The 26,607-nt window shown below is 41.5% G+C and overlaps 1 non-coding gene across 1 annotated transcript; it reads right to left on the minus strand.

Moving 5' to 3' along the window:
* Positions 1-1,549: 1,549 nt before the first annotated feature.
* Positions 1,550-1,621, minus strand: TRNAQ-UUG. Its single transcript has one exon. It is a non-coding gene; the product is annotated as a tRNA-Gln (tRNA).
* Between the last annotated feature and the right edge of the window lie 24,986 nt (positions 1,622-26,607).

A 26,607-nucleotide genomic window follows, 5' to 3' on the forward strand; every position in this document is an offset into this window, starting at 1 on the left:
CTCTGATGCTTTTATATTTGGTTGTTGCAAAAGTTTCTTTCGTTTTATTAAGAAGTAGTACATGCACAATGCCTTTTGTTTTATATTATTTTATCGAATTATGTTTGATCCATTTTATTCTATTACTACAGAATGGATCATACATAAATCCATAAATTAATATAAAATAAAAAATATCGTGCATCTATCATTTCATTTATGAAAGGAAAGAAACTTTTGGGGCTATCTAATATCTAGCTTCAATTATATTAGGAACGCGGATTTTTATTTTGTATTTTATTTTTGTTATAGATCGCTTTAGTGATATGTAAACTCGATACAGATTATATTTGCCTTCTTTTTATCGTTTCGTCATATTCCCGTTTCATTGGAAAAAGAAATCCCAAGTTTTGAGAAGTAGAGAATTTTTAACATAAAATGAAAACCAGAAAATATGTTAGAAGCAACCTTGTATTCTTTCCGAATTAAAAATCTTCTTAACGAAAGATAAACGCGATGGATATCAAGACTGCGAAAAATGACGCTGATTAAATATTCCGTATTTCGGTATCAAAGATCGAGTTGCTGTTTAAAAATCTATATAATGCATTGAACGTCTTCTTTGCCTTGTCCCTTACCTTATCCGTATCAACTGGATCTAATAATCATTCGCTAAGCCATTCACCACTTCCAACCACGCACTTATCTCTAACTACGGCAATAAAAACGAACATATAAACACGTGTCATTTTCTACGGCAATTTACCGCTACATTTTCACTTCGTTGTAGCCTGAAAGATAGAACAACAAGAACTGAAAATAATCGTGCCACGTACATCGTTGCGGGTAACATCATCGAAGGGACCGCGTGCCTATAATTTCTACAATTTTAATCAATCTTTAATGGCGCGTCGTTGTGAACGCGTAATCTGTCATCGGTAGCGAATTACTTACAACGTTTCGTACGTCCGGAGTAGGGCTTAATTTAGCCGATAATTAGCGGCCGGATACATTTTTGATCCGTGAGTTACACGCCAGGTAGCCGGGACGCGGTGATTCCAGATAAGCCCGACATCGCGAGGCGAAAAAGCACCGCTACCTTCGTGGAAACGTACGATAACACGCGGTCTACGCCTCTATCCGATTATCGAATTACATGTATAATAAATGAATTATCGCCGGCTACGCGTTATATAATTACGGATTAAGCGTCAGGCACGGGGATTTCGCGGATATAGAGACGCGTCATATGTCGATCGACGTTCACGTCGACACGTAAGATGCGTTCTGGCGTTTCATTAAAAATGATCGAACAGCGAAAACGCATTACAATATTGCGCACCATGCAGATACGTATCTCTCTGTCGCTTCGCGTTGTTACGATGGAGTAGCAAGATAAGTGGCGAGCGTAGATTGTGCGCGTTGGTGTGATTGTAGATTGTAAGCGGGATTTTTTAAAATAGGAAATATAAAATAAAAAGAAAATGGGTTGATGTTGTTAAATGATATAAAGTGTAGGCGTGCGAAGAGTAAGTAATGCGAGTTGAAAAAAGAAAAAAAAATGAATTTCAGGTCCCACCGAGATTTGAACTCGGATCGCTGGATTCAAAGTCCAGAGTGCTAACCATTACACCATGGGACCGCTGTGAAAGAGTATGCTTCACTACATTTTATTAGTGGATCAATAAAAATAAATCGATAATGAAATTGTTTATTGTTTGTTGATATATATATACACATTGTGGATTGTTATTATTAAATATTAAATAACGTGCGTAGTATATGAAGTTAATGTCAATATAAATATAGCTTATGTAATAGAGGTGCTCTTATAAGTTTAAAAATAAATACGCCTCTTTGTTCCACGTTGTTTGTATAGCGTTTGATGAAAAATAGCAATAAACTGTATTGTATGTACGTATATACTATATAGTCGTAGAACAGACGAGGACAGCAGAGTATGTACACTCAGTGTGCTGAAAATGTTACACAACCGATATTATAAATAGAATTAGTCTGAAGCACAGTGGCAGTGGTAGCTTTATCGGAAATAGACACTTAACTTTGTACCGTAATAACAGGTGTTTTTTTTATCTGTACAGAGCAAGAGAAAATTACTTGATTCAGCTAAAAATATAATTAAATCGAGAAACGTCATTATTACGGTAATAGATATTTTTACTTCGTAATAGTCGAATTAATTAAAAATAACACATCTCTTCCACCGCGATCTCCAAACAAATCTCCGATCATCTCATTCAATTTATCCAACATAAGGCAAGGGACACTGACAAAAAAAAAGAAAAGGAGAGAAGATACTGGTAATTTACAAACCCCTTCCCACACTCTCGACACTCGAGGTTCCAACCCCGTTTCAACGCGGGGCGAAAAGGAAAAAAAGCCTCTTGAGCCATTTCGCGAGTGTCGTCCCGAATCGGAAGAGGGTGAACAATATATAAATTCAGAACACCCCATCGAGCGGGGGGTGAAAGCGAACATAGATTTCGAAAGCATCGACAAGCGACAGAGAAAGGCGGGTCGGACAGGGTACACAGAATTTTTGGGGGGATGAAAGCGGGTTCGATGTAGCAAACCCTCTCCCTTCGTCGCGATGCCGTGTCAACCCCTAATTGAACGGAAGCTGGCAATAAATATTATGTTTCTTTCGTGGGGCCGGTTTTATAATGGCGCGCTGTCTTCGTACCTAGCGGCGGCGGAAGCGGATGTGCAATCAGTGTGACATGTGCTCGTGGCGGACTTTCACAAATTTATTTTCCGAAGCGTCACCGGGGGTGATTCCGGAACGAGCGATTAAACTGAAATTGCTGCTACGCTGACGATGTCGGACGGTACTATTATTTGATTACTTTCTGAAGGAAATTAGGTGATGTCATTTGGACGCAGGTGAAAGACCTTCGTTCCACTAGTTGCTTCGAGAGCTTAGATTTATGGTCTTTTAGTATTTCTTCTTTTTTAGTATCCAATAAGGTACTTTTAAAAAACGTATATACAATATAATTTTTCATATTGTCGTTAGATGAATTGACGAGTTTAAAAGAGATTGTTTGTGTTTGATGTCATTTGTTAACTATGTAGAAGTATTTTTCTTTGACGTGATTAAATAAAGGATAACCTGTTACTGTGAAAGATTGAGAATAGTTATTTAATCCTTAAACCGTAGTTATTTAATCCTTAAACCTGATGCTGTACTTTGTTACGGACTGATGTCGCATTTTTTTTTTTTTTTGCTATAAAAACATCAAAATCTCACTAATCCTCTATATTAATCTTCTACATTCTATCCTGAAAAAGCCATCACAAAATAAAGAGAAAATGTCGATCTTTCCCCGCACCCCGTGAATCCTAACTTTAAAATTAACATAAAACTACATCAACGACTTAGACTCCACTTTCTCGAATTAACCCATGGGAGAAATTCATTCTCCATCGTCGCATCGAAATCGAATATTAATGAAAGGCAAACAAAACGCGATCGAGGAGACCTGGTGGCACGCAACGCACTTAACACCGATCATCCAACGGCGTCGATATGATTAATGACAGGGGACCGAGGAATACGTGTAACTCGTCTACAGGGGTCATTCGTCAAAGGGTTCCGAAAGAACAGGTGGGCCATCGACCCCTTGCTTTGTCTTTCCTCACGGCTCGACCAAAAGAGGACCTCGATCCCTTTGCCTTGCTTTTTCCCTTTGTTTCCTTTAAGGTGCGTTCTCACTGATGTTCGCAAACAGTTCACGAACGACGTAATCCGTAATTTGTTTGCGTACTGTTGGCATTTATTAAAACACGATTTATTTCAATATTTTTGTAACGCGAAAAATAAATATCTTCCATTTGTACTTAAATATAAAGAATTATCTAGGATAAACAAACAAATAAAGTATTTACAGCCTATTACAGGAGATTACAGCCTATCATAACCTAAAATATTTTTTTTAATTATTTATATACTTGAAGCGTAGAGCAAGGTGGTTAAGAATATCATAGGATCCGAATATTTTTGTGACATTGACAGACTGTTTGTTGGTAGACTGTATAATGCTTGTGATTGTAGCGGCACATGAGTCAGATGACAATTCACATCATGTTGTTTTGCCTCGAAGTATCAAGACCATTAGGTTACAAGTAATGTAAGAACAAATAAACTCCGGGAAAAACAATGTCGTCGCTACGTGCAATCGTCAAACGTTGACGAATTCGAATTTTCCGGTTCTCCCCCGACTAGTACAAATAAATGTATCGAACAGTATCAACGAATATCAACGAGTATCTACAGACTATCTCCGAGTTACGCGACGAACAATAACGAGTATTTATTCGGCGTTTTATATTTTGTATCAACGACTCACGTATACGGCTGTACATCATTTATTTGTTTATTTCAAATATATTTGACGGACAGCGATAGCAATAATTCGTTATTTCACGATATCTTTCCTCGATCAATCCTCTACATGATCATCTTATCGAGTATCGTTCGCTAACGTTAGTCGTGAACTGGTTGCCAGTGAGTACGTGCCTTTAACGTAGGACAAATAACGTTCTTCTGTGAGTGGAGGACTGCGTCGCAGGCTGCGACTTCCGGTTCCTTTCCGATAATTAGAAACAGCCTCGTCTCGTGATAACAATAATGCCGCGTGCTATGACCCTCAGGGGGCGGCAGTTCATTCGACATCAAAGCGATGCCCCCCGTAGCCGTGCTATGCATCAGGGTATCGCTAATGAGATTCACTTTACGATGTGCTCGTCTCCACCATTCGCTTCCTTCGTCTACGTTCGATTATTTTGATCATTTCACCGATAGTTCACGCCTTTGAATCGAACCGACGACCCGTTGTTCCACGCCTTTTTTACGCTCTGACGATCGTCTGCAATTGCAAGGATTTTTTTCAAAGAGGCTTTTTTAGAGGATGTTATTGTTGCTGAAGAATGGAGTAGTGAGAATGTTTGAAGTAGCATGGAACGCACTACGGACAGGTTGATAAAGAGGGAAGGTCCGTGAGAGGCGAAGAAAAGAATAGCTGAGAATAGTTGTACCTTATTCATTTTGTTTATTTACAATTAATTGTATGACTATGTTTATGGCGTGGTTAATAAAGTAATAACTAAATAAATTAATAAAGTGATATTAGAATATTTTGTTTATAAAAAACGCATTTTTATATACTTTTTATTTAACTACTTTAGATACAGAAAACAAGGATCATACAAATGAAATAGACACGATACAAAAATTATACTACCGTTCTCTTCCAGAGTTACGCGAGTATTTTATAATGTATATACATAGTATAATACATATATAGCAATTAGTATAGTAGAATATAGCAATAAGTATAGCGAGGCTTATTTCTTCCAAAACACATAGATCCAGTACACACATAGAGAAAGTTTGAAATGTGTAATTAACGCCTTCGTCATACGACTATTTCGTCTAATTGAGATCTCTGAGCGATCGTAGGGTCTTTGTGTGCCACGTAACCGTAGCTCGATAACTTTTAAATCAACTTTTAATACGATACAATGTTTTTCGTCTCGATACTATTCGAAGCAGATTTATTCGAAGATCAAGCAAAGGAAATTTATCGTCGATATATTACGAGACGTTATTACGTTCTTAAATTGAATGCCACTTACCTGAGGATTCATCGCCGTGTAACAGGCACTTTATTAAAGATTTTATCATTGTATGATATTAACAGAAGCAAGGAACGAAACTATATGTTACCAATTATACGCACGACCGTCTTTAACCGTCTCTAGACACGATTATACGTTTCCGTTACATCGTGTGCTTAATTGGATCGATCATTTCTACCTGGGTAATTTCAGCCTGACGGCAGCTTGCATTAGCGATCTGTGTGCATATTGACCATCCCGTGACTGGTACACATGCATCATCATCATCATCATCGATATACTTTTTCTGACGCGTTTGGAAATCAAGCCGACTTTAATACTCCTACAAATCGATTTACACATTTTTGATAATTAATAGGAGTACGATTAACAAAAGGGGATCGATTTGTAACCATGCATTTTAAATTTATGAATATACTATATCGATTCTAACTGGAATAAATATCAGAAAGGAAAGGATGCCAGAATTAATAATTCTATCTATAATTTACTTCGTTTCCCAGTTAGACGTTAATAATTCAATCATTAAATGCACAGACTCGTCAAAATATTCACACGTCAATTAATTCCTTGTTTCGTAATATCGAGCCATACACGTGGTATAAATTACAACTTCTGACGTCAATTGTTTAATTAGAGGTTTGGTAATACAAAGTACGTACATGCCAGTACTCGAATATTCTTCAATATCTTTTCTTATCGCAGGAAATACCATTTCATCTTACGTTATATTACATGCAATGAACAAATAGCATTCTGAATAGCTGTTAACAAAATCACAAAATTTATGCGCGATTAGACAAGACAGACTGTTAATCTTACAAACGTCGATCATTCGATAAAAAATAACTACCAAAGAGAATTCCGAATAAAGCGAGACAAACAACAAAAAGGTTGGCTCGCGGATGTTCCGGGCTCGCAGCTCCCACGTTACTTTTCCGCGCCGTTAAGCCGCCTGTTAATTCCCGTTAATGCTTCCCGTTAATTACGTATGCATCTCGATACACGAAGAACCGAGCAGTGGAGGCGAAACAGCACGGTGACGAGCGCATTATGATGCACCCCCTGTGACGGCACGTGACCGAACCGCCGCGAACCGGGCCGGATTTTAAAACGCTCACAACTGAAAGATAGATAGATAGATAGAGACATAGAGAAAGAGAGAGAGAGAGAGAGAGAGAGAGAAAGAGAGAGAGAGAGGGAGACAAAAAGAGAAAAGAAAGGTTCGTTCGAGGGGTTCGACTTCCTCCTGCACGAGAGGACGAACACTGTTCGAGTGAATTAACGCTTGGAAAATAAAGGCAACGCGCGTACAGGTCACGGCTGGTGGCAAAATGGCCCGTGACTAACGCACCTTCTATTCTTTCACTCGATTTCGTTTCGAACTCGACGCCATGGAAAATTGTCCACCATATTGCTCGATCGTTTCATGTGTCATGCGTGGTCGACGTTATTAACGGCAGGATATTAAGACAATTTGCAGCCAGGTCAGCCCGTAACGGTGAAAATTGAAACGATTCAGAGCCCGGGGGAGTCACTCCAGCTTTCCCGTAAATAAATGGATAAGTAATCACAGAGGATTTTAATGGCGCGGTCACCGGAAGCGAAATAGAATATTTTTGTTCGATGGCTGGCTTAATTGTGCAAACCTGTACGAATTACTGTTCCATTTCGCGCGATTGGTACGCGCTCATTTATCTGATTTCGTTGCCTCTGACCGCATTCACAATTACGTATTCATGGATATTTTAATGAACTATTCGCGGCGGTGTGATGCTCTCCTCGTTGCCGGCCCCGTTATCGCCCGGAGCGGCCTGGCCATCCCTTCGATTTCCACCGATGATGATGGATTAAACCGAGAATGCGAAACGCGTCGTTCGTTGTGAGCGGTTAGCGTGAGGATTTTTCTTCGTTAAATATGATTTGTGGGTAGAAACGATTCGCAATGAGTTCGTGTAATTATACCAATTAAAAGGACTCGCTGGAAACTATAGAATATTAAGAACTATGAGATATTCAAAGTAACAGCTTTGACAGATCAGATCTAACGTAAGTTAATCGACGTTCTGAATTTTGAAACGACCCTCTATAAAAGACAGATGTCATCTTTTCCCCCGGTAGTTCACACGTGTAATACAACGCGTCGCAAGGTCGATTATGAATCCTCACAGGTACTTCAGAGATAAGAATAAAAGAGGATAATAATGACGATGATAAATTGACTTTCTTCGGCACCAATAACCCCTCCTCCAAATCTACACACATTCTCAATTCTCGTTCAGAATCATTCAACCCTGGAAAATAGGTCAAGTCAACGGGGAGCCTATGGAGAAAAGTAGCTACCGACGGTGTAGGATCGGTATTCTGTGTCGTGTTTTCACGCGTTATCCGCGCGTGAACGCGTTCCCTGGTGGCCGTAACACAATTTTATCAAGGTCGAAATCAGCATCGCAGCGTGACGAGAACGCGACTAGCAGATGCCACGATGCGGGCATTATCGCTCGATGGCATCTGATCGTCACGCCTGTGTTCAGGCCTCGTTACTTTAGTTGCCGGTGATCGTTTCACTTTTACGAGCTCTAAACGATGACGGATGCGAAATAGTCTGTCCCTACTTTTGCAAGCGCGGCCCTCCGCCTCTTTCTTCGGTGTTCTTCGAGTTGACCACCCGTGGCGCGATTGAGACGACCTTAATGGTCTGGATCTGCGAGTACACGGTGTTGCAGAAAATGCGGAGACAGAGGGGAAGGATGGCGAGAAAGTAAGTTCAAAGGGCAGGAGTCGAAAGGGCTCTCTGTTTTGCTTCTTTCTGTTCGGTGAACCGAGCGCCCGAGTTATTAGCCGAGCCTTGATGGAGATGAATATCTCGGGAGCCGCGAGAGGATCGCAACTTTGTAACATCGCGCGACGCAATGAGTCACTGCGAAGCTCTGCAACTACGAACGCGTTCATGCTTTTTGCGATAAGCTTCTTCGACGCTCGAAGTTTGCGCCGCGTGATGAATGGAAGCGATGGAGTGGCTCGTGACGTTTCGGTGGAAAGGGTTTTGTTGCGCGTTTTGAAGTTTTAGCAAGGTCTACGGGCGCTGAGTTATTGTAGATGGTAATCCTGATCGACGATTGGATTTATTGCGAGTTTGTTTGTTCGTTTGTTGAGAGTTTTTAGAGGATGAAGTTTTTGGTTCGCAAGTAACGCGTATAACGATAATCGATGAATTGGGAAAGGATAGTTGAAATTGGTTACAGAGATAATCGCTTGAAATGGGAAAATATCGAATTCCGATATTCACACGAATGGACTTCTTATTATTGTTTCAGTATCGTTGAAATTCATTCTACAACATTTATATTTCGTATAATATAAAGAATTATGTATATCATAATTTTACTCGCCAACGCCAAAATACGTTCCTCTCGATTTTACTCTCCTTTTAACGAACACAAAAATTCTTAATATTTTCAAAAATCCTAAAAATATACACTTAATAATTAACATGCATATGTATTTTATTAGACACGTATCGCATTATGTAATACCCGAAAATGCAGCCAGGAGATCGTTTTAATTATCAAAAGCTTCCTCCACGTTCCATATTAAATTGATCTAATTATCCGTTGCACATTTCCTCCCCTTACAAACGCCTGACTCCGTTCTAGGAAGAATATCGTTGCGTGAAATGATGCAAAGAAAGGAGGGTTAACCGCGTCGTCGAAAACATCGTTCAACTTCACGAAAGTTACATGTCCGATCCTTTGGAAAAGTGTCGATAGCAATCGTCCAAGCAGATTGACAAATGGCCCCGGTCAGCACAGGTCCGGCCAGTGGATTCTTGTAATTTTAGATTACACTTGGCCTGGCCGGGGGTAGCACGGTTAACGCATGGTCGAGGTAACCCCCGTCGCGCATCACGGAGTATCTTGTCCAGAAGGGTTAGATTAGATACGTCGTTCACTTCGGGCCATATATCTGTTCGACCCCGTCTTTCCATCGCTATGTCGCATCGTATGCGCGCACACCTATCCTCGATCGGTTGTATGTGAGCGTTTATTGACCATGCGTGTCCAACGATGTGTTTACGTGTGGGTTACGTGCGTGCTGTCCGCGCGGGCACGCGTGTGCGAGCGGCGCGGTGAGTTACGGGACTGCGGACAGAGTGATGCATTGCCGTGGAACCGAGAAGGACCGGATCCCACGGGAATCGAACCGGGGGGGATCCTTACACCTCACACCATTGCGCATCGTGACAGGGAGCCGGTGAATTATTGGAATATCGACGCCACCGGGCATTAAATGCTTCAATTACGATTATTATCGAAATGCGGCAGAATTATGCGCGACCGTGCGCACCGCGATACTTGAGAGCTGCAGCAGGACAACTTGCAGCTCCCTCACGCACCGGGTTTAAGGTATAGCGAAATAATCTTTTGTGAAATAATCGACATTGGATTTTGGTTTCAGGCCACCTTGTTTCGAGTACCGTGAAGAGGAGATATTTTTGTTTCGTTGGTTTAACGCTATGTGCACCTACTGACGTTTAATATGTAAAATAAAGTAAAAAGAAATAAGTAAATTTATGTAGTCGTAGCATACATTTATTTCTTGAAAAATATTATTGACAGATATTCACTTTTAGCAAACACTCGCAAGCAGGATAATTTTAAAAACAAAAAGTTCGATACCGGTCATTTTGTTCGGTTTGATAGTTTCAGTGCTAATAGTATAGCACTGTAAATTATTGGAATTTATTTAGTCTAATATCGAGTTTAAGCTAAACGTACTGTTACTGATAGATGTTCAAGAAGATACGTGCGAAGGATGTATAACTAAAAGGCATTAACTAAAAAGCATTAACTGAAAGAAAAAATTTTAATAGAGACATTAAGAATACGTAAGCCTTTTAGATATCCTAAAGCACTAAAAGTTTCATTGAAATTACATTCGTATCTGCTTCACGGCAAATCTTGCCCATTAAAATTGTAGCAAAGATGCCTTCAACTGCAGCCACCGTGATAAGACGTACTCTCCACGTTTCCTTCTTATTCTCTCTTTTATAGAACATAAACAGAGGAAACGTTTGAAATAACAATTTTTCGAAAACCCGTACGCCTCTTCGTTTCTTATTATCATTAAATGACCCTTTAAACGGCCGTGTACTGTCAATATAAAGTTCGAATCTAGTCGGTCGTAAAGAATCGTCACGCAAACAGAATAAAATAAAAATTGTATCGCGTAATAAATATATCGGAGCACGGTGGCACGACTGCTAATGCAGATAAAGTGTATAAAACCCGGTTATGGATTCGCACTGGTTGCGCCTCGCGCGACGGTAAAACTGTCCCCGGGTAAAATACACGGGGGACCGGTATCGAGGGTAAACGTTATTGTTGCACCGTATAAATCGCGCTTGATCGCGGAGGAGTACGGGTCGTATATCAAAACTACTGCCGCCGCGGCGCGGTAATTTGTGGTTGGTAATAGAAGGGGGAGAGAAACTCCGGACGAAATTATTATCCAGAAAATACATGAGCTCCGCTCGGAACATCGTTTCGAAATTGCTAGTCGTTTCGACGCGTTCTTTCTCTTTGCACTTTCCAAAATAGAGCAGATGATTAAATATTTTGCAGATAATAAGAATACAAAGTTGTCAATAAAATGAAAGAATTTACGTATTTTATTTTATAGTATTTGGAACAGATATATAATATATATCCGATGATTCTATGGAAGATGACGAAGAAGATTTTCTTATGACGAAACTTCGATTGATCGCCTTTTTCTTTTTTTTTTTTTTTATTTGCTTACTGCATGGTTTTGTTTAAATTGTGCTGGATATGTTATAATGCATACGTTATCAGTGACAGAATTACAGAAACTTTCACCAAAACTACACTAATCGAACCAACTACTCGAAATATGTTAGGAAGCGTAAACCAGGAAACATTTCTCAGTTCCTAATTAGCCGTCTACCGCTTCAAAGCTACCGTACAAGCAAAGGAAAAGACACACTCGCGGTGCAGGTAGAAAAACAGAATGAAGTAAGGGAGGAAACGACGACGGACGGAAGAGGAAAGTCCATAATAGAGAAGTTTCGAAGCGAGCTCGTTAAAACTAACTCGTAGCTTTTCCCCAATCGCTAATGCGTCCATCCGGGCCGCATCCATGGCCACTTTATTTTTATTTAAAGCAGCCAAACCCTCTGCTGCGGCGATGCTCTGGCTCACTGGATCCCTCCATCGTCGCGTTCATTTCATTCCAGAACGCGCCGGGGAGACTCGATCCGATCGATTACCGCGATTCGAATAAAATGTAAATGCCGTCGTACGAGCGCGACTCGTGTGTTATGCAAATTCTTCTCCGGTAATCACTGAGTGGAAGCTGATGTCTTCCTTCGTCGCTAATGGCCCAGGAAAATGAACGAGAAAGGAGAACGAGAGAGGAACGAGAGAGAAAGAAAGAAAGAAAGCAACGAACGAGCTTGTCTACCCTAAAGGAAGAGTATAACGCAAGTAGGACTAAAATTGACAAAGGTTGTGTATTGCGTACGCTGGCTAGGAAAGCTTATCGTCTCGTTGAAACATTCGTGGAGGAACACGAAGCAAGCAGAAACGATGGAACGTCCCGGGGAAAACCGTAACCGAGGGCTTGCACTCCGGGGGGCACTTGACTTCAATAGTTTAACGAAATTGCCGAAGACACATGGATGCCTCTCTTTCTCCCGAGTCGATCTGATTCCCGGGACTGCTACGATATTTATTCGACCTGGACCGTCTCGTCGATCGAACACCGGAGCCTCTTCTTCCAAAAGAAATTGGATTCTCTATTTCAAGCTGGCATCTTCTCACCGTGTTTCTTAGTGTTTCTTAGGTTGATTCAAAGAAACTGGCTGTGAGTAAACTGATTTACCAGACAGTGGAAGTAAGGATCATTAAGAAAAAATGATACGTGAGTTACGAGTTGAGCAGAGGGACCATAAACGGTGAAATTTGATGGAAGATGCGATTTCTTTCAGAAGAAAATGCGAGGCGAAGAAACTGTTCTTTGTATTCTCACGGTGATAACATTTTTCTGCGCTATGTTTACTTTAAACGATTATTCGATGGAAATTTTTATTTGTTCTACCATTAACTGCAGACATGCGCGTGTCTCTCTTATTATTTTATTAAAACAGCCTCGACCGTTGCACCAAGAACATCTTCGATCCTAAAGACATTATAGCCAAGAACTTAATATAAGAAAATACTTTCCAAATGGCAAAATCTCCACCGTTCGCTCAGAATTCTAAGCCCACGCAGTGGAATTACATTCCAACCCACTAATTCCCATCGCTTATGCATAGTAATTAATGCGTGGATGTGCGAGGCCGACTTCTGTCGAAACAATCGGCTCGCTCGCCGATAGAACCGCGTTCGTAGACCGACAGTAAGCGTGACGGCGACTCACAATCAGCCAGCCAGGGTGTAGCCGAGGGGAGCGAAGGGCGGGAATGTAGCTGCAACAGTGCCGATAGGCAAATCCAATGGCGAGGATCTGTACCGGAGGGTGTCCGGTAAACAAAGACAGACTCGCCGGTCGATCGGCGAAAGACGAGAATCGCAGGCAGAAACAATTGGATGGAAAGAGAAAGATGGATAGAGGAAAAGACAGAGACACGAGGGAGAAGCGATGGGTGAAAGGAAGACGGAGAACACCGGCGATCTACACAATTGCGGGCGGTACGCGCTCGTGTGCGTCGGTTAGACACATGTCCGAATGGAAAGGACGCGAGGTGCATGCCGGTGCATTCATTGCACCAGCTCCTACGTGCGCCGAACGCGATGCCAGTTCCGCAGGATGATTAATTAGTTGTCGTCCGTTCCATGCCACCGTGTCACTCTTGTCACGGCTTTGTCACTTCGCTGCAAATACCGCCAGACCGCCGATGCACCCTCCCGTTTTCATCGTCTCCTGTACCAACGGCCCCAATGCTACACCGCGCCCGTTTGACCCACGCGTTTCGCCATCCTCTGTCCCTGCCTCTCGCCTCCCTCAGAATGCAAACACACGCTCGCGGGATATACCGGCGGTATATACACGTACGCGTCCCGATGCAAAGCAAATTGCATTGTAACCGGGGCTGCAACAGGCGCGCCATTAATCAATGCCCGATCCACGAGGCCGCGAAACGTTCTGCCAATTTCCAAGTAGACCCGCCGCGAGACAAAACCGTACGTCCAGGAGACACGCCACAGCACGAGGATGGGTTAAGTTTAACTCTGACGAGCTTTTTGTGCGGATGAAGCGAGTGGAAAGAGAGAGGCATAGGTGTTTGGCAATCGTTAGGATGGTTTTGGCAGGGTAGTTTTCACACTGTTGGAAGCGCACTTGGTGGCGAAAGTCGAGCGATATCAGTTTACGAAGCAAAGGTCTTTTCATCAGTTCCTGTTGTATTTCGTTACCTACGTTAATCTCTATGAAAAATTCTAAACGTTAGGTTTTATTCTCGCTGTGATATTTAGTAGAATAGCGTATGGAAATGTTCGAGGATTCGTATTTATTATTTATGAGCAGGTAGAGACCTTGCGAGGCTTTGTGACTCATTTCTATCGCCGTTTTTCGTGGTACGAACTTCGTGGTAAAAATGAAGCGATATAAGCTTCTAAGATAAAATAACAATTTCAGTCAAATTTTCTAACAAATTATATATCTTGTATTAAACTATGTTATTACATTCAATTATATTCTTTGTACGCATAAATAAATAATTAGATTGTACACATAGGTAGATCCTCTTGAAATAACAAATATACTTTAATAATTTCCACTATAACACAAATGTTGCTTAACGCGTCATTGACGAAAATCACAGAACTATTCAGAACTACAAACTGGAATGACGATTATAACCGAGTTTCGCGATGAATGTTGGAAAACGCTGAGCAGAAACAAAAGCGTGACTGCTCTCCGTGACTGGCGAGTAAAGGTAGGGTGACGTTGATCCGAATTCATTGAATGCATCGGTGGTCTGTCGATTTGTAGAGGACCGTAAGACGGTATTAGCTGAATTGAATTCCCAACTATCGTCGTTGCATAGCCAGGCGCCGAATGCACCGTCGTATTCAGGGTATCGACCCATTGACTAAGAGGCTACGGGTTTCTGGTTACGGCTCCCTATCTGCCCGTCACGGCTGTCTAACAGCAAGCTCTGACACGGGAATACTCTAATAACCGGTATACTGATTTTATCGAATGAACTACTAAAACCATGCAGCAAACACGGAATAACCGAAAGATTTTCCAGGACGAATCTTCCGTGCCAGTTATTCAAAATATTCACCCACAATCCGCGCTTTCTGCTTGCAATTAATCACGATAGAAGCGACTTGCGCCTCTGTTTTACCCGCGAAACTTAAGGAGCTACGTTAATTAAATTAACATAAAGCCAGGAGGAAAAAAAAGAAGGAAAAAAGTTGGAGGTTTGACGGACAGGTTCGCGAACCCAGTTCCGTTTCCCTTTCTCCTCGGACACGGTTAATTAACCGGAGGGTTTCGTGGCCTCGAAGAAGGCGAGTTGCCGCCAACCTGAAATCTGATAAAAGCAACGCATCCGGCTGTCGGCCGTCGGCAACGAGGCTCTCGCTCCTTTTCGCGCGCCAGATCCGTCGCGAGAGGAAGTTGTCCGAAATTTCGCGCGATAAATACGTAATTACCCCGACAAATGAGTCACGTCGTTTTAAGAGAACTACCTGCATGCTTTGGATCGAGAAAAGAACGAAGTGGAGCAGTCAGAGGAACGGAGACTTCCTTCTTTTTCTTGAAGAAAGAAGTACGGGTCGAGAGGTTCAACTCTAATCGTGGTGATTTTATTGTTTGGTTGATGGAGGAAGTGAAATTGGACGTACATGTGGAAAAGGCAGAGACGAAGTTGTTAAAAGTACAACAGTATCGTGTTAATTCTTTAATGAGTCGTAGAGTTACTGTTTCTGTCAATTAAAATCACAGAAGATAAAGGATCAGATTTTGTTAAATGTTAATTCTCAAACAAAAATATCGAATGTGCATGAAGGAAACAGATTTTTCTTTGTATGGAAATACGAAGAGTGAAACTCTATAAGATCGTTGAATGATAATTGTATCGCGGTTACTTGGTCGGGAGATGGTAGCTTTTGCAATTTTTTATATTTTTTCCTCTTTTGACGATTGGAATAAATCGTTATCTTCGTCACGTACGAGCAAGCTGAAAAGCAGTGGGAAACGTATTTCGTCACGTCTCGACGCGATAACCGCGGAAAAAGAACAAACGGTGAATCGTAGAGGGCGGGAACGGAAGCATGGAAATTTGATAACGCGACCCAACGTGATTTAATTCTGCGTCTCGGTTTATACAGAACACTCGAATCACACTCCTAGATTTCAACGGATAAAGATTCGTCTGCAGTTCTCTGATGGACTCTGAAAGTTCGGAGACTCGACAGAGGCACTCTATCGAATTTCCACGGTTGACATCGATCAATTTCGACTGAGAATATCTGGCAAAGGGAAAGAGTATCTGAAAATCCAATCGCTAAAAGATTAACAAAAAATTCACTAGAAAATTAATTACCTGGCATGTATGACTAAAAAAAGGAGACAATAAAGGGAATGAAGGGAAAGAGTTTCTGAAAATTTTGTCACTAGAAAATCAATAAAGAATTCGCTGGAAAATTAATCGCGTGCAATCAAATGACAAAGACATAAGACAGGACGAGAAGTTCATTTCTGATTTTGCAATTTTTGTAGGCTACCAATTCCTAAGATCTTACAATTGTATAATATGCCATACATAAGTGGTTCGAATTAACGTAATAAATATACATAATTATACTTCCAGCTGAATTAAGCTTCCCAAAATCACCTACATACTTTCACCAATTACAAAAACACGGAACCTAAAACGGATGACCTGCGCAAGTTCCCTAGTCCCTCCATTAAACTTTCTCAAACCTCATCCAAGCATCTTCATCTCAAAATCCCCGAAACCTCCATCATCCGAACGACCCGAGCCCTAAACCTATCAGCCGCGATAACCCTATCCCATCAGCGAGCTCCGTGTCATTAAATGATCCACGCGAGTCGCAGCGAATCCTCGGCTTTAAGATCTCAAGCTGTTGCTAAGGGATTGATGGTGTTACTATGGCAACCGGTGAGGGCCTATTGTTGCACCCTGTCGGATCCCGCGCGGCCATACACCCCTCGCCACCTCGCATGGCATATTTATTTGCATGTAATGTAGGTACGCACGTCTCGTTCGTCGACACGCACAGCACGCGTGTGTCCCGCGGCCCGTCGTACGAGCCTGTGTGCGTGCCTGCTGCTCGTTTATGCATCTATGCCAGTGGTACCAAACCCCCCTTCGCGAGCACCCAGGGCAACGTCCTATCTTTAAAGACGAGGGATCGGAAAGTTTCGCGAAACTTTCGCGCCAAGTCTCGGCCTCCAAGCTTCTTCGGTAAATAGCGGAGGATCTGTTTGTTGGGATGCTTTTACACAAGGGTGGTTAGAAGGGTGGTTAGAAGGGTGGTTCGTGAGAGGGAGCGAAAGGCTGACTGTTGACGAAGACTAGATCGAACTGGGTCGAAAGAAATTCCGTGGTTCTTTCTTGTTCTTAAGGGTTGAAAGAAGGGTGGAATGGGAAGTTGCTTGGCTAGTCGAAGTGCATGTTTGGTCTTAACGATTGTTATCGAGGTAATAGGGAAATGGTGTTACGAAGGAAAGAAACATAGTTGGAAGAATGCTGAGTTGCGCAAGAAGCGTGCACAGGGTTAATAGGTTAATAGCGAACAGTCTGGTTTTTGCGAGCGAATGGTGCAGTTTGGAACAACGTTCTTCGATTTTACAATCTAACTTGTGATAATGGCGTGCTCGGCTGGAATAAGTATTGTTGGGAAAAGTCACGTTTCTTGTATGATATATGTATATGACTGTGTTCCTCCTTGCTGCGGGGGAGGAACGTGAAGCGAGAGAATCGGTTGAATAGTCAATTCGGTTAATTAATATTCCATTAGTATTCCATTTGATGGGATTAATATTCCATTGCATCCCATCTCGAATTAAACAATCTTGAATTATGGAGCCACGTTTTATTCATCGTCGAATTAAACGTAATAGCAATGGATTTTATTTACCGGTAATGAATTTATTGCGAGCTGAATTCGATTATTCGAAAAGTGGAGCCTGTCGGCTGAGTAAATACGTTCATTGATTTTGCTTGATTCAATATCATAAAAATGAAAATTTTAACTGAATTATAGTAACTTAATTTACAAGAATAATCACTACTGGATATTTATGAAGATTTCTTTTCTTACAGATAAGATCATTTTTTAGTGCAAGACGTAAAGTACACGATATATTTTTCAAAATAATATTTTTTGCAACATCATCGCTCTTCCCTCTTTTTCAATTTATGAAGTTGATTAGTATGGCTTTCCACCGACTTAATTATCGTACTGTTAATCGCGTTATATCTCTGCTGATAAAAAGGTAAAACCTCATAGCTCATCCATTTTTACACATTTCCACTTAGAATAAGTGCCTGAACATTCATAGCATGGTAATACGCAAATTTCGTAAAAAGTCTCATTTAATTCCACTGAAAGACAGGCTTCGATAAACGCATTTCCAACCTGTTTTTTTCACGCCAAGAAGAAACATCTCCAGCACACGTGTGTCACACGTTGCTCCATTTAAAAGGCGAGTCGAACGAGCGAAGCAGAGGAAGGACGCGCGTCAGCTTGTGCACTTTCATCCGCGTAATTAAAACCACGGCATCGTCCTTCGAGCGGGATGAGAGAAAGAAAGAGAGAGAGAGAGAGAGAGGGAGGGAGAGAACGAGTCGTAATGACGCCACGACGTCACTAAGACAGGAGAGGATTCTCCACTCGCGCTCGCGCTTCCTCTATTCGTGCTCGCGTTAATGCTCGTTCGAGTGTGCGACTCGATGCGTTCGTCGTCGTGGAATCGGCGTCCCGACGCTTCACCATCCACGAGCCGTGTTCTGCCGCCTTTACAAGTATATTCTGAGCATTCGTTACAGCAGAAAGTAATAATTCTTGCAAAGTGACACCCTACCTTCATCTTCAACCCTTCTCGTCCTCTTATTCCTTTGGTTCGTTCGCAAGACACGCCGAGAGCACAAGGGAAGTTAAGCTTTAAGTGGACACGCAGGCTGGTTCTTATAATATAATAACTGAATGTTTTTGATGGAGTTAATCGTTTATCGTAAGTGGATATGGTGCAGAAACAAAGATACGTGAGAATGAATTTATTCCGAAGGAGAGGTTCAAGATGATCGAGAAGCGAGGGTGACAAGTTGTAAGGGAAGAAGGACTTTTCATTTGTATAGCTAAAACAGAAGAGTAACTCTTGAATTTTATCACGTCAGACTGCGATGTATTGTGTACACGAATTCATACTTGTGATCCGATGTAAAAATAAATCACGATAGGAATTATTAGTAATCGAATCTCAACTTTGAGAATATAGGAAATAATTTCCATCGTATTCGAGATATCACTAGGATCTCGCAGAGATCCTAGTGATATAACTAATAAAACTAAATCCGAGTAACTAACTAAAGTAAACTATATCCGAGTAACTAACATCTATAATAATATGATTGATGTAACTGTCACTTTCTCTCTCAGTGTAACCAACTAAAATTCTCTAATCCTTCTCTAAAAGTTTCTAATTATATACTGAAAAATCGAACCAGGTCTTCCAAACGAAGCAAGCAACCCTATCAAAAATAATTAATCAACCAGCTGATCAGCTACCAAAATCCACAAATACGGTGCAAGAGTATCAAGCAAACACGAAAATCAGAAAGCGTCTCCCCCAGAAGCGGCGATTCCTGCATTCATCCGCTCGGTTTCCCCCTCGCTAGAAGGAAACGAATTATTTCAGACGAACAGGAGTGATTACCAGGCCACATATTCTCGTGGCAGGAACAACAGGCACGCATCCTTCCAGACGGTCGGGCGTCTCGTTCGATGATTACCCCAAGTTATTACCTAGATGCTGTGCTTTTGTGGCCGTGCTCGCGGAGGACGCAACAACGCCGTCATCGGTTTCCTGCCGATTCGTATTACGGCCGCCATTGTGCATCCTCCCGAGGACACCGGTGCTCCCGAAGCCAGAAGGACGATGGAAGGAAGCTCCTCGAGGATCGTCATTTCCGGAGCGCGGCTGCGGAGCATTCGCTTTGTCCCCGTGATTATGAACTCGCATCGGTTCGTGGAAGGAGCATCCTTCCTCCCGTCCTCGGTTGCATAATGGGTATGATGCACTCATTACTGCGACGTCGAGGCAAGGATCTGCTTTCGAAGCGTTTCGTGCTGCGGCATCGCGCGGGAGGAAACATCCCGATAGGGGAGACTCTGAAATTTTGCCTGACAATAATTTACGCCTCTTTGACAGATCCGATATCTCGTAGTAAATCACACGTGGGATATGTTTCAGATTTATTCTTCTTTTTTTTTTGGAGGGATGTCGAAGGGAAGGTGGGTTCTTAGTCGTTGCTAGGCGGTTACGCTATTCCCTTTAAGGAGAGGGAAGTGTGTAAAATGGAGATCGAGCGAAGTATGGAGAAACTAATTGAAAGATTGTCTCTTCTGTAGGATATACGAGTGACTGATGAATTGATCTTCTATTCTGAAAAGATCTTCTATTCTTTCGACTGTTCTCTTACGCCACCTATTGTAGATACTTCGTGTGTAATTTTTAAATAGACAGAGTTTTTCAAATACACTGCAGAATTGGCGAAATGGATATCGAATATATTAGGTGCATGCAAAAGCTTTCGAATTTTTTCCAAGCGATCATGTGTAGTTAATTTTACATAAATCTACAATTTATATAATAGATCTCTAAACTTCGATACAATCTTCCGCGTTTCTGTGATATTGTTTCATCGGTATTGATTTATTTGAAACGCCAGCATCGTGATTCGTTGGTGACAATAATCTCGCGAAACGGCAGTGAACACTATGAGCGACGGCAACGCTAGCACGCATGTGGCTCGAACCGCTACCCTTAACTTGGCCTGGGAATTTCTTTTGCGTACAGGGTCCATATTTATCGCCGAGAAATTATTACTTATTCAGACGGATGCCGCACTCTTTGATCGGACAGTGCTTTCGAAATGTTGCAGAAACACAAAGATGTCCCGATATCATTCTTTCGCGACGAGATTCGGGACTTGAGAGAAAGGTGACAGAAAATTATACAAAGTGGGAGAAACATTTCGAATTAATATTAAAAATTAATATTTGCAATGCACATATTATGTACAAATAGAAGAAAGTTGAAAAAAAGCAGAGAACAAATTAAGAAGTTGACCGGTTTTTGTTCAAGAATTAGATCGAAACAGCAAATGTCGAACACGAACGGTATATTCCAATGAACGGACGCTTACAACGCACGTGTTAAAATAAACTGAAACTGTTTTCCAGTAATCCATAAATATGAAACTACATATGAAAATTTCGAAAAATATCGCTACAGTATCGGCGATACAAAATATATTGCAAAAGTCAAACAACGCGTTCCATCGTGACGCACAAAGATATCCCCGTCGGAGTAGAGCGTTCAAGAAGATTTTCTCCTTTCATCCGACGTGGGACTTAAACTCTCGTTGAACGTTCCAGAGCACCGTCCACGATATTTTCATAATCCCTTTTGATACCGCGTTAATTATTCGCCGTGAAGGCTAAGCGTGCGACGAGGGCGGTCAAAAAGCGAGCAACATCGGCAACAAGGCTCTTTGTGCCCCTGAAGCAGAAAAAAAGCCGCTTACACCCCCTCTTGTAAATGGGGGATCGTTTCGCGTGCGCGTTGCATGCCGTAAACGGTCGGCCCCATGAAATTCTAACGAGTTTCTGAATAAACAATAAAACGAAAGAATAGCTCGCGAGAGAATTTCCTCTTCAGTCTCGTCGTCGCCGAATAAACCGGTGGGCTAAAGAGCCGTGGCTCGACGAGACGCGTCAACCCTGGTTTGAAAGCATCCCTGGTTTCCATCAAAGCCAACTTTCTTAAGCATCGACCGTTAACGCGTAATTCCGTTAAACTCGACGGCGAGCGCGAGAAGCAAGCAGCTTACTTATGAATATTGCAACCGAGACAAACCCTTCCGACTTACGCCACAGTTACCGAAACCTCGCGGAAGGGTTGCAACCGTGGCCGACTCTCTGATGCGCAAAGAACACGAGAATCGACTAAATAGAGCGGTTGTTGAGATGCGGTAATTCGTATTTACTGGATGAAATGTCCTTAGAGAAAGCTTGGCTCTGGCAAAGGATAGAATATTTAAGAAGAGAGCGTTTTCACTGTTGGCAGTCTTTGACTTGCAGCTTCTTCACCATCATCCTTTGAATCCGTGGAAGATTGAGTTTGCATTTCTTTTTCACCGTAGGATAAGCTTCTTCGCTATTAACTTTAATATAGTGCACAAAACTTGACGTTCGATCTTGTACTTGTTTCAGAGAACAGGAGAGCCTTAATGTTATCAAAAATACTTTAATATCAAATCGAACTGATTCTTTCATGTTTTCCATAGACTAAAGAATTCTTTCGACAATAGAAGGATACGGTTGTATCAAGAATTACTCGATCAGCAAGGTTATGATTTGGTATTACAACATGTATTATCAATTTACTAAAAAAAAAAAGTAACAAATGCATCGACGAAATCATAAATCACCCAGCTAACAAAATGACTAAAAAGCTATTTGAAACTGCATAGCTTCAAAATCGTTTTTCACAAAACCCAATCACGGGCGAATATTCATCGACAAGAAAAAGGGGACAAAAGATCGGGAAATCCTATCAAGAAGTATTCGCCATATAAAAGAGTATTCGCGGTGGCACGAGATTCAGCGATAGAACGTGACAAAGCGGGAACCGTCTAGTGGAATGGTGGAAAATCCGGGGAACGCGGGGGTGGTGAAGCGGGAAGAGTATAAAAGCGCGGGGTGGATGACGAGGAGAAGAGATCCGGACTCGGTCGACTCCGAGGGTCGTAACTTTTTCGCCAGGATTATAAAATTAACGTCGAGCATCGTCCCAACCCCTCCCTGGCCACTGTCCTGGCCGTGTATTCGTACTGGCCTCCCCGGAGGGCCGCAATAATCGTGAACGTCAAATTTAACGTTTGCGCTCGGCCGATGCAATCCATTAGATATTGGTCGTAAAGAGGCCTCGTATCTCGGCCGTGCATGCACACGCGTGTACACACGGGCCAGAAGCGTGAACGATTCTTTTTTTTCGAGAGAGAGGCCACTTTCGTACGCCGCCACTCTCTCACACCCCTTTTCGCGTCCGCGAGCCAACGATCGAGCTACGTAAAAATTTTCCCATTCTCGACGACTGGCCGGACAATTTATACGTGGCCGCTTCTACGGACGTTGCGCCATTCGACGCGAAATAATATTCTCTTTCTCTTTTCGCCGCGTCTCGATGCTCCTCGGTGATTCTCCCATCGGAGTATCGAAGCAATCGCGGGACCATCGATTCTTTCCGCACGAATGTTTTAGGATTTTTGTCCCTTGATTATGCGCTCGAGAGCGTTAAGGGCTTTTTAATTCTGAAATAGCACAATAGATTATTGCATCTCGTGTTTGGTTTCTTTTAGTTATTTACAAGAGGTGGAGGCTCTCTTTCAAATAAAACTGTATTGTTCAACCACGTAGATGCTGCATTTCAGAAAGAGATGGAAGCTCTTTGTACGGACCCTGTTGCAAGCACTGTCACTACATTTACGTAATAAATTCCTCTCGGAGATCAAAGAAGAGAATGAAAAATCCTTCCGTCTAGAAAGTACATTTGAATAAAGCGTTTGTAAAAGAAGATTTTATAGAATTGCTGAGAACACAATTATACAATAAAATGTACTGTAATAATAAAAAATATAAATCTCGTATAATAAGATGATCAGCCGCTAACAATGAGATGAAACACAGAGATCGCAACGAGGACATGCGAAAAAGGTGTAAAACGTTAAAATCGTCGGACACCTGTATCGAAAAGTAGTTTCGGCGAGATTGTCTCGCAGTTAGCCACGTGGAAATCGACTGTTCGACTAAGAGTGTGGTTCTCAACGCGCGGGAATCGATGTCTGCGTTCCCTCTGCGAAATGTTTCGGTCAGGATCGTTACCAGGTACGTACACGTGCGGCAGACATATTCGACGCTTGATATCACGTTCGATATCTTAACGATACATCTGGCCCGATACCGTGATCCGACTGGTAGCAATCTACGCGGTTGTGTATCGCGCAAACAGCCGCGGCTGCGAACCGTGGTCAAACACGGATCACGATAATACGACTACTAAACATCGGCTGTATCGCTGCATTATTGCTCGTACGTACACGCGTGCACACGAGCGTCAGCGCGTCAACGCGGAGAAGCGATCAAAAGGGGTGAAACGCATTCCCTGTACATTGACTTTGTTTGGCGAAGAAACGCGGAGGAACGATCGTCCAATTTGAAATGATGTTGGAAGATAATACATGATAAATTAATGGTCTCTGGTAAATGAGAGAATGACAAATGATATGGTGACAAATGTTAATGAATGGTTAAAGAAATATTTGAGGAAAGTAGAAGAAGTATCTGATATAATCGACGTTTAGTTTGACGACTTGCTATCGTCGACTTGTTTCTACGTCAAAGCACTTTTTCAAGTAACAATCTTGAATTTATCATAGAAACAGCAAATCAATATACATGAGTATTTAGTTATTTTAATTTGATTCGTGGTAACAATGCACAATGCTACTGAAATATGCAAATTATTGTCGGATTATGTGTATATTAATTGAAAGCGATACTTGTTACTTCCGATGTCAGCTACGAATTATAGATTTAAATTATGTAATAAATAATAGATATCGGTATTACCTTAAAGAGTTTAGTAGAAAGAAATGAAATTATCTTTTGCTCTATAATTTTCTACACGTATCGTATCATACGAAAGCAGAGCAAGAGAATTCGAACACTCCTCTATATTCACATCGAACGAAAATGGTATTCAGAAGTGCCTCAGACGGAAATCTCTAGAAGCCAAAGCTCCCATAAAACAGAACTACTCTCTGAAGCCACTTGGAAATCGTTTAGCTCTACAAACCTGGCCATTCATATTATATGCTTCTTCCGATATCATCACAAGGAATCTGCTCATCCTCCGGAATCTTTCGACTTTAAACCACCCTGGACAGCCATCAGACATCGTGGAAAAATTACGTCCGCACACGCCAGCACGGTTAACCCGTGACCATAAATTATTTGCGGTTTACGAGCGCGCGGTTTTCCCCGGGCCAGGTCGGAATTGCGCTTAATTCGTAATAAAGCCGCGTGAATCGCTCGTTCTTAGCTGCTCCTCCTAGCGCTCGGACTACGAATTACACGATTTTCCCACTCATGGATACTCATCGCCTGTCTACAAGTACGTATACCTTGATCAGAAGTATTAGGTCACTTATTGATTTCATACAAAACGTGTCAGATTATCAACGAACCGATTAATCGATCAAATGATATGTTAATACGAGAAAACGATTGCAAATTTCCTGGGAACAATTTCTGGAAGTTATTTGAAAAAATTATAGGAAAATAATGCGATATTCCGTTACAAACGTTAACAAGTTTCTTCAGATTCAGGTAGTTAAGCTCTGATTATTATCGTCAGATCTTATTGCTTTATTTGACCATAAACGGTGACGTTTAAGTAACTAGTACCGATCCGAGAACAATCTTCCCATTTTTTCGTAAATGTCGCGGAGAAATCACTTATCTTCCCTTCCATTTCGTCAGATAGGAAATAATTTAGTAAAGAACAGAGTTTTCGTGCAACTTTTAACATTTCCTTGCAACAAGTGTGTTCAGAAACCCACTCTAACTAAGTCGAGAATCCGTGGAATTACGAATGGATTAAAAATAAAAAAGTTACAAACATCCAGCGTAGCGTTTTGTAACAGAACAAACATTGCAATGTACAATAATTCAATACCTTCTTGACACGAAACAATCAGAATTACAGGATGGTTTGAACTGGCCCTTTAAAATTGCTTTCTCCAAAAAAGAGAAAAATTGTTTAATTGGAAATAAAAATTATACATAACTCTGGTCAAAATCTCCTTATCCCAAGCATTATATTAGCTTGTCCGAGAAGTTTCTTTCGTTTCATAAGGAAATAATAAACGCACAGTGTTTTTTGTTTTATATTAGTTTATTGAATTATGCACGAATATAATAATAGAAATAGAACGAAATGGATCATACCGAATTCAATAAAATAATATAAAATAGAAATTGTTGTTCATCCATTAGCACCTTATGAAACGAAAGAAACTTTTCGGACAACCTAATATAATAAGAACGAACAAACGAGAATATAATAAATGAGTGAGCCAATTTCTAAGCGACTAGAGTTTGACGAACAAACGATTTTTACTAACCCTCCATCAATTTTTAAGGAATTATTGTTTACGTTTGTATTACTTATAGACTGATGATATCATTGAATAATAAGACGAAAGTCGACCAATGTGTTGGGAACATGATACATTTACACTGTACATGTGAATCCTCTGTGGACAGAGGACGTCCAGGCCTTAGTTGGGACACAAGACATTAGAAGTATCTAGAAGAGTCGATTGACAACAAACAAACGTGCGAGTAGGATATCAAGGTCTTTAGAGTATAAGATATATGTAAATATAACTGTTGTGTGCTAAATAAAGGAAAGTTTTTGTATTTTCCGAATCCCTCCTATATCTTCACATAATGATTATTTCGATTTTTGTCTATTGCATGCCAAACTGTGCGACGCCTCAGTAAACAAACCCGTAGATCAAGTGGGCCGTATGCGCCCCGTAGGGGGATGAAACGATGACCTACGCGATCAAAGTCGAAAGGAACACGATCCTGCTGGTGGATAGATGAAAAGAGA

This window comes from Bombus terrestris, chromosome 2, assembly GCF_910591885.1.
Source record: "Bombus terrestris chromosome 2, iyBomTerr1.2, whole genome shotgun sequence".
Lineage (NCBI taxonomy): Eukaryota > Metazoa > Arthropoda > Insecta > Hymenoptera > Apidae > Bombus > Bombus terrestris.